Below are 10,100 nucleotides of genomic sequence, written 5' to 3' on the forward strand. Positions count from 1 at the left end.
TTTTATGTTTTAAGTAACATTCACAGACTACTTTATTCAGGTATGCTGTAGTTCAAATATGAAATGCTTCCCAATGAATCATGTGTTGTAGCATTTATTCCTAGACCTAGTGGGGAACTATTATTGAAGGTACTGGAAACTTCAAAAACTGGTCATAGATAAAGAAAGTAGGTTACTGGGTGCCTGTCATTGCACTTATCTTTTCCTCTCTATTCTGGACACCCTGAGATAAAAAAAACTTATGTGCTACATGTCTTTGACACCATAATGTTCTACTTCACTCTGAGGAATTGGTTTTGATTGACAACTTGACTATATTCACAATCATCTATGAAATATACCTCTAGGCAACTCCTGTAAATTTTCCACTGTATTTTCAGAAATCCTCTATCCTTCCCTGTAACACCCCAGAGTGAATTGAAGTTTGATGAATTGGCAGAAAAGTGAAGACAATCTTTCTACTGCTTTCATCAATTTTCTATTAAAGCTTTTTATTAATTATATAACAATTATTATAGGTTTGGTGGCTTAAAACAATCCATTTATATTAATTTCTACTTTTAGAGGTCAGAAGACTAATACTGGTTCCAGTAGATGAAATTAAAAGTGTTAGCAGGTCTCAGGTCCTTGTGGACTCCAGTGGAAAAATTGATCCCCATCTTCTCTTCAGTCCTTCAAGGATATTCTCATTAAATAACTCAACACCCTACTCCTATTTTCAAAGCTCTTCTGGCTCTGATCTGTTTTCACATCCCTTTCTTTAACTGCAACCAGGACTATTTCTCCATTTTTAAGAATTCCTATGATGATATCAGTGACAACTGGAGAGTCTGGGATAAACTCAGTATCTCAAAGTTTCTAACCCAGTAGTTTCCTGTCCACTAGTGAGTGGCCTTAAATCTATGGTAGAGTCAGATGCAAACTCAAAAACTAGGTAAAATCTCAGACCCATCTTCAGTTCTTGAAACCATGATTGCTAGCTATTAAACTGAATTCAAGCCTGTTTATCAGTGACCTAAATGATGCCAAACAAAAAGCTCACTTCAAATATCCAAAACTTCGTTCATGAGTTTATATTTTGAAAGTACAAGTCCCAATTGTCCAAGTCATATGAAATCAATAAAACCACTAAATAATCCAGTTAGTAAGTATGTTCTTTATGTCAATGATTTTTGCACATGGGGTATAAATAGGAAATGTCTTAGAGGAGCTTATTAAATGATCCCATTTCCATCTCAGATCCATCCACTTGAGATTGCACTCTGAAATTGATTGCATAAGTCTAAACTTTTAATTATCATCTCAAATTATTCTTAATGGGGTAGTCTTTAAAACACTAAAATAAACAACCACATGAATGCATATTTAGAGGTCCACCCATCTTCTATTAGTTACTCTTGGCTCTTTGGTTATTAACTGTCTTCCCAGTGAAATTGTAAAAGCATCAGATTTAAATATCTTAAAGTAAAAGTAGTCTGTGTCTTTCCAAACATATTTTGACTCTTCTTCTATGACAACAGATAAAAACTACATTGGAACATGATTCCAACATCTCCTCATATCAAGTTGCTCCATAAGAATTGTATATGTAAATAAAACAAAATTAACTCAGTTTATTCTAATTGCATGATTTCCAATATAGTTTAGAATTACACGTTTACAAAAGATCATGACATTTCATCTGGGAAGATATAAATATTCATCACCTGCATTATTGGAAAGGAAATAATAAACCACTCATAATTGTCATTTTAAATACACAACACACTCAAATAAATTTAAAACACAGCAAACAAGTAAGCTGAAGTGCTCTGAGCATTATAAAAGACAGCAGAACCATAAATTATCTTACATAATTTGATATGTCTAAATTTTCATTGACTTTACCTAGTTTAAATATTCACAAATTCTTCAATGACATATATTTACTTGTTTCATTGTCATAGCTTTTAAAGTATATTTGTGTCTGATATGGGAGAAATAGTTCATATTACTTTTGTAGCTTGTCCAATGTATATAGATTACTTTTTGAACACTCATACAGACATTGTAATTACTTTGAATACATATTTCATAATGTTCAAATTATATCAATATATAATATTTGCTCCCCAAACTTTCTATCCATTCAAGGAAATTATTCCTCAAACTAATTTGTCCAACTAAGTTAAACATGCCAATTTGCACAGGATATTAGAATCCATTTGTTCTCAAATTATACACTTTAACATTTTTAAATGCACCCTTAATTATGTCACCCCTTTATGTAATCAACAAAATACTAAAGCCACTTTTCATTAAAGATTAAAACAGAAGTTTATTTTATAAATAATATCATGTCATTTTTCCCTCCTATGTACTCTTATAAGTATAATAAATTGGCATACATACCTGATTTTTTTGGGGGGTGCAGTGAACTTTATTGATGGTATTCAAGAGAGAGAGTAGGGAGGGCTCCCTAGGCCCCTCCTGTTATGGGGGTCTGGGGTGGAAATTGTGAGGGAGATGCTCAGTGTTGGGGGCCGAGTTGGGATAGGGACTCCTCAGCAACCAAGGGCCTCTCTCTTGCTTTCAGTGTCCTTGCTGGGGTGGGTGGTCCAGGGTTTCTTACTCCTTGGAGGCCATGTATGCCATGAGGTCCACCACCCTGTTGCTACAGCCATATTCATTGTCATACCAGCAAATGAGCTTGGCAAAGTTGTCATTGAGAGCAATGCCAGCCCCGACATCGAAGGTGGAAGAGTGGGAGTTGCTGTTGAAGTCACAGGAGACAACCTGGTCCTCAGTGTAGTTCAAGATGCCCTTCAGTGGGCCCTCAGATGCCTGCTTCACCACCTTCTTGATGTCATCATACTTGGCAGGTTTCCCCAGGCAGCACGTCAGATCCACCGATGGACACATTGGGGGTAGGAACACGAAAGGCCATGCCAGTGAGCTTCCCGTTCAGCTCTGGGATGACCTTGCCCACAGCCTTGGCAGCACCAGTGGATGCAGGGATAATGTTCTGGGCAGTCCCACGTCCATCACTCCACAGCTTTCCAGAGGGGCCATCCACAGTCTTCTGAGTGGCAGTGATGGCATGGACTGTGGTCATGAGCCCTTCCACGATGCCAAAGTTGTCATGGATGACCTTGGCCAGGGGTGCTAAGCAGTTGGTGGTGCAGGATGCATTGCTGACAATCTTGAGTGAGTTGTCATAGTTCTCGTGGTTCACACCCATCACAAACATGGGGGCATCGGCAGAAGGGGCGGAGATGATGACCCTTTTGGCTCAACCTTTCAAGTGGGCCCCGGCCTTCTCCATGGTGGTGAAGATACCAGTAGACTCCACAACATACTCAGCACTGGCATCACCCCATTTGATGTTAGCGGGGTCTCGCTCCTGCAAGATGGTGTTGGGCTTCCCATTGATGACAAGCTTCCCATTCTCGGCCTTGACTGTGCAGTTGAACTTGCCGTGGGTGGAGTCATACTGGAACATGTAGACCATGTAGTTGAGGTCAATGAAGGGGTCGTTGATGGCAGCAACCTCCACTTTGTCATGTGGAGAGCAGAAGGCAGCCCTGGTGACCAGGCGCCCAATACGGCCAAATCCGTTCACACCAACCTTCACCATTTTGTATACAGGACGAGGCTGGCACTGCACAAGAAGATGCGGCTGTCTCTGGAACAGGGAGGAGCAGAAAGCCCATAACCAGTTTTCTAAAAACAAATTATAAATATTAAAAATATGTTGAGGAATAATTATTGATTTGTTACAGGGCCATAATGGATTCTTTCAATGTTTTATGCTATATAACTTCAGAGGTACCATATCTATGACTATGATACTTATAGAATTATAAAACTTTTCCAGGCTTTTTATGATATTACTGCCTAATTTCAAATGAGGCATTGTGACATAATAGTGGCCTTAGGTAATGCCATTAAACTTGTTTTTCTTTCTGCACAAAAAGTTTATTAAGAAAAATTAGTAGCTAAAGGAAACTAGTAGTTTTGGGGTTCTATGATACACCTTTGACAAGATAGTGTAAGTTCATATATATATCTGTCCTTTTGTACAGTAGTGAAGTGTTAGTTTTAGCATCTTTCTTGCCTATGGTAAAGCCATGGCTATCAAAGAAAATACTGTTTTCCCAGTAATTTGTTCAGGTACTGTCCTAACTCTGCTTCCAGATACTGCTAATCTTTTTCTGTTTGTCTCCTCCATGAATTGTTTCACTTTTATTTTGGCCTTTGGGTATTGTTGCATCACTTAGTTCTTGATGTTTCTGAGAATTTACATGTTTGCTGAACAAAACTTAATGTCCTTCATACTCGTACATTTTCTACTCCTCAGCCATGGATCAACTCCATTAACTTTTAATATCTTATTTGGAACATTAGCACAGGGATGTACTTTACATTTCATATGAATATTGATTTTTAAATTTTAATTTTATTTGTATTTTAATTTTTCCACTCCATTTTCCATTCTTTGCCCCTCTCCATCTACCTTCTGACTGCTCTACATTACACACATTTCCCCCACCCCACCCCATCTCCACTTGGACATCCCCCCACCCCACCTGACCTCTAAAACAACCTGGGGCCTCCAGTCTCTTGGGGGTTAGGTACTTCATCTCTGAATGGGCACAGATCTGGAAGTCTTCTACTGTATGTGTGTTAGTAGCCTCATATCAGCTGGTGTATGCTGTTTGTTTGGTGGTCCAGTGTTTGAAAGATCTTGGATGTCCAGATTAATTGATACTGGTGATCATCCTACAGAATCTCCCTCCTCCTCAGCTTCTTTCAGCCTTTAACAACAGGGGTCAGCTGCTTCTGTCCATTGGTTGGGGGCAAATATCTGCATCTGACTCTATCAGCTGCTCAATGGGTCTTTTGGGGAGCAGATATGCTAGGTCCCATTTTGTGAGTGCTCCATAGACTCAGTAATAGTGTTAGGCCTTAGGACTTCCCGTTGAGCTGGATCCCATTTTGAGCCTGTTGCTGGACCTTTTGTTTTTTTCCCCCCCTCGGGCTCCTTTTCATCCCTGTTATTCTTTTAGACAGAAACAATTATGGGTCAGAGGTATGACTGTGGGATGGCAACTCCATCTCTCACTTGATGAGCTCTATAAGTTCCCTCTCCCTACAGTCAGGCATTTCAAGAAAGGTACTTCCCTATGAGTTTTCGGAGCCTCTCACTTCTCAGGTCTTGGGGGAGGGGCCTAGGGTCCTCCCAACCTCCTATTTCCTGAGTTGCATGTTTACATTCTTTTTGCTGGACATCAGGGTTTCAATCCTTTTCCCTCATCCAATAACAGATCAGGTTCCTCTCTAACACCCATTCACCCCCATCTACTTTTGCTCCCAAATTCATCCCTCCCTCCCTCCCTCCATTCCTTCCTCCCTCCCTACTTGTAATTCCTTTTTTCTCTTTTCCAAGTGGGACTGAGGCATTCTCACTTGGATACTTCAGCTTATTGAGCCTTTTGAATTCTGTGGACTGTATCTTGTGCATTCTTTATATATTTTTTTCTTTTATCTTTTGTTTTTTGTCTAATATTCACTTATTAGTGTGTACATACCATGCAAAAACCATCGGTTACCATAATAAAGTAAGCTTCATCACAAGGATGCAAGGTTTGTTTAATATACAAAAATCCATTAACATAATCCACTATATAAACTAACTCAAAGAAAAAAAATCACATGATCATTTCCTTAGATTCTGAAAAAGCATTTGACAAAATATAACACCCCTTCATGCTAAAAGTATTGGAGAGATCAGGAATTTAAGGCCCATACATAAACATAATAAAAGCAGTTTACTGCAATCCAACAGCCAATATCAAATTAAATGGAGACATAGTTGAAGCAATCTCACTGAAATCAGGGACAAGACAAGGGTGCCCACTCTCCCCATATCTATTCAGTATAGTATTCGAAGTGTTAGCTAGAACAATAAGACGACAAAAAGAAATCAAAGTCATAAAAATTGGTAAAGAAGAAACAAATGTATCACTATTTGCAGGCAATATGATAGTAAACATAAGCAACCCCAAAATTCTACCAGAAAACTTCTCCACCTGATAAACAACTTCAACAAAGTGGCTGGATATAAAATTAACTCAAATAAATCAGTAGCCTTCCTTTTACAAAGGATAAACAGGCTGAGAAAGAAATTAGTGAAATAATTCCCTTCACAATAACCGCAAATAGTATAAAATATCTTGGAGTAACTAACCAAAGAAATGAAAGACCTATAGGACAATAACTTCAAGTCTCTGAAGAAAGAAATCAAAGAAGATCTCAGAAAACAGAGAGATCTCCCATGCTCATGTATTGGCAGAATTAACATAGTAAAAATGTCCATCCTACAAAAGGCAATATATAGATTCAATGCAATCCCCATCAAAATTCCAATACAACTCTTCAAAGATATGGAAAGAGCAATTCTCAAATTCACCTGGAAAGGTAAAATACCCAGAATAGTGAAAACAATTCTTAACAATAAAAGAACAGCTGGAAGAATCACCATCCCAAGCTTTACAACAGAGCAATAGTGATAAAAACTGCATGGTATTGGTACAGAGACAGCCATGTTGATCAATGGAATAGAACTGAAGACGCAGAAATTAAACAACACCCTTATGGTCACTTGATCATTAACAAAGACACCAAAATTATACAATGGAAAAAAGGAAGCATCTTCAATAAATGTTTCTGGTCTAACTGGTTGTCTCTATATAGAAGAATAAAACAGACCCATATTTATCTCCTTGTCAAAGCTCAAGTCCAAGTGGGTCAAGGACCTCAACATAAAACCAGGTACACTGAATCTAATAGAAGAGAAAGTGGGAAAGAAATTTGAACTCATTGGCTCAGGCAGAAATTTCCTAAACAGAACTCTAATGGCTCGGGCTCTAAGATCAAGAATTGATGAATGGGACCTCATAAAACTAGAAAGCTTCTGTAAGGGAAAGGACATAGTCAATAAGACAAATCGGCAACCTACTGATTAGAAAAAAAAAAAAAAAAAAAACAAAACTTCACTAACCCCACATCAGATAGAGGGCTAATATCCAAAATATATAAATAACTCATGTAGCTAATCACCAAAAAAACCCAAATGACCCAATCAAAAAATGAGGTGTAGAACTAAACCAACAATTCACAACTGAGGAATTTTGAATGGCTGAAAAACACCTAAAGAAATGTTCAACGTCCTTAGTGATCAGAAAAATGCAAATAAAAACGACCCTGAGATTTCCCCTTACACCAGTTAGAATGGCTATGATTAAAACCTTAGGTTATAACACATGTTGGAGAGGGTGTGGAGAAAGAGGAGCACTCCTCCATTGCTGGTGGGATTGCAAACTGGTACAGCTAGTCTGGAAATCAATCTGGAGGTTCCTAAGAAATTTGGAAATAGATCAACCTGAAGACCCAGAAATAGCACTCTTGGGAATATACCCAAAAGATGCCCCACCATGCCACAGGGGCCCCTGTTCCACTATGTTCATAGTGGCCTTATTTGTGATAGGCAGAAGCTGGAAACAACCTAGATGTCCCACGACAGAAGAATGAATACAGAAAATGTAGTTCATTTATACAATGGAATACTACTCAGCTATTAAGAAAGAGGGCATCCTGACTTTTGCAGGCAAATGGATGGAACTAGAAAGTATCATCCATCTTAAGTGAGGTAACTCAGACCCAAAAGGACATGAATATTTATTTTGTATAAGTCCAGTCTAGATACAAAATTTTTGCATCCAAGGCCAGGATGCAGGGGAGGGTGGGTTAGGGAACAGGGTGGGGGGAGGTTATAGGGGACTTTGGGGATAGCATTTGAAATGCAAGTGAAGAAAATATTTAATAAAAAAATTTCAATTGACAAGTGAATAAATAATGAGAACATGGATTTTTCAAACTATGTTTTTTTCAACACATTCATATCTAGAAAATGCCCGGAATATAATAAGTATATATTAAGCAGGAGGTAAATGATTAAGGACAATACATAAGGATTCCAATGACCTTTCACTTGGTTTCATATTTCATGTCCTGATGATTTATGTTTGGTAAGTGTGCATCTTACTTTGTTTGTATTGGTACTATTTTTGCAAAGAGTGCGGAACTCAGATTCACATGCAAGTGTCCCTTATTCCACCAGAGAACTCCTAAACCTGATAAACAGCTTCGGTGAAGTAGCTGGATATAAAATAAACTCAAACAAGTCAATGGCCTTTCTCTACACAAAGAATAAACAGGCTGAGAAAGAAATTAGGGAAACAACACCCTTCTCAATAGTCACAAATAATATAAAATATCTCGGCGTGACTCTAACTAAGGAAGTGAAAGATCTGTATGATAAAAACTTCAAGTCTCAGAAGAAAGAAATTAAAGAAGATCTCAGAAGATGGAAAGATCTAGATCTCCCATGCTCATGGATTGGCAGGATCAACATTGTAAAAATGGTTATCTTGCCAAAAGCAATCTACAGATTCAATGCAATCCCCATCAAAATTCCAATTCAATTCTTCAACGAATTAGAAGGAGCAATTTGCAAATTCATCTGGAATAACAAAAAACCTAGGATAGCAAAAAGTCTTCTCAAGGACAAAAGAACCTCTGGTGGAATCACCATGCCTGACCTAAAGCTTTACTACAGAGCAATAGTGATAAAAACTGCATGATACTGGTATAGAGACAGACAAGTAGACCAATGGGATGGAATTGAAGACCCAGAAATGAACCCACACACCTATGGTCACTTGATCTTCGACAAGGGAGCTAAAACCATCCAGTGGAAGAAAGACAGCATTTTCAACAATTGGTGCTGGCACAACTGGTTGTTATCTTGTAGAAGAATGCGAATCGATCCATACTTATCTCCTTGTACTAAGGTCAAATCTTAGTGGATCAAGGAACTTCACATAAAACCAGAGACACTGAAACTTATAGAGGAGAAAGTGGGGAAAAACCTTGAAGATATGGGCACAGGGGAAAAATTCCTGAACAGAACAGCAATGGCTTGTGCTGTAAAATCAAGAATTGACAAATGGGACCTAATGAAACTCCAAAGTTTCTGCAAGGCAAAAGACACCATCAATAAGACAAAAAGACCACCAACAGATTGGAAAAGGATCTTTACCTATCCTAAATCAGATAGGGGACAAATACCCAACATATATAAAGAACTCAAGAAGGTGGACTTCAGAAAATCAAATAACCCCATTAAAAAATGGGGCTCAGAACTGAACAAAGAATTCTCACCTGAGGAATACCGAATGGCAGAGAAGCACCTGAAAAAATGTTCAACATCCTTAATCATCAGGGAAATTCAAATCAAAACAACCCTGAGATTCCACCTCACACCAGTCAGAATGGCTAAGATCAAAAATTCAGGTGACAGCAGATGCTGGCATGGATGTGGAGAAAGAGGAACACTCCTCCATTGTTGGTGGGATTGCAGGCTTGTACAACCACTCTGGAAATCAGTCTGGCGGTTCCTCAGAAAATTGGACATAGTACTACCGGAGGATCCAGCAATACCTCTCCTGGGCATATATCCAGAAGATGCCACAACTGGTAAGAAGGACACATGCTCCACTATGTTCATAGCAGCCTTATTTATAATAGCCAGAAGCTGGAAAGAACCCAGATGCCCCTCATCAGAGGAATGGATACAGAAAATGTGGTACATATACACAATGGAGTACTACTCAGCTATTAAAAAAAATGAATTTATGAAATTCCTAGCCAAATGGATGGACCTGGAGGGCATCATCCTCAGTGAGGTAACACATTCACAAAGGAACTCACACAATATGTACTCACTGATAAGTGGATATTAGCCCAAAACCTAGGATACCCAAGATATAAGATACTATTTCCTAAACACATGAAACTCAAGAAAAATGAAGACTGAAGTGTGGACACTATGCCCCTCCTTAGAAGTGGGAACAAAACACTCTTGGAAGGAGTTACAGAGACAAAGTTTGGAGCTGAGATAAAAGGATGGACCATGTAGAGACTGCCATATCCAGAGATCCACCCCATAATCAGCATCCAAACATTGACACCATTGCATACACTAGCAAGATTTTATT

General features: G+C 38.6%; 1 pseudogene; it reads right to left on the bottom strand.

The window, feature by feature from the left end:
• On the bottom strand, window positions 2,406–3,634 carry Gm8864 (predicted gene 8864; annotated as a pseudogene).

The sequence above is a fragment of the Mus musculus genome, chromosome X (assembly GCF_000001635.26).
Source record: "Mus musculus strain C57BL/6J chromosome X, GRCm38.p6 C57BL/6J".
Taxonomy (NCBI): domain Eukaryota; kingdom Metazoa; phylum Chordata; class Mammalia; order Rodentia; family Muridae; genus Mus; species Mus musculus.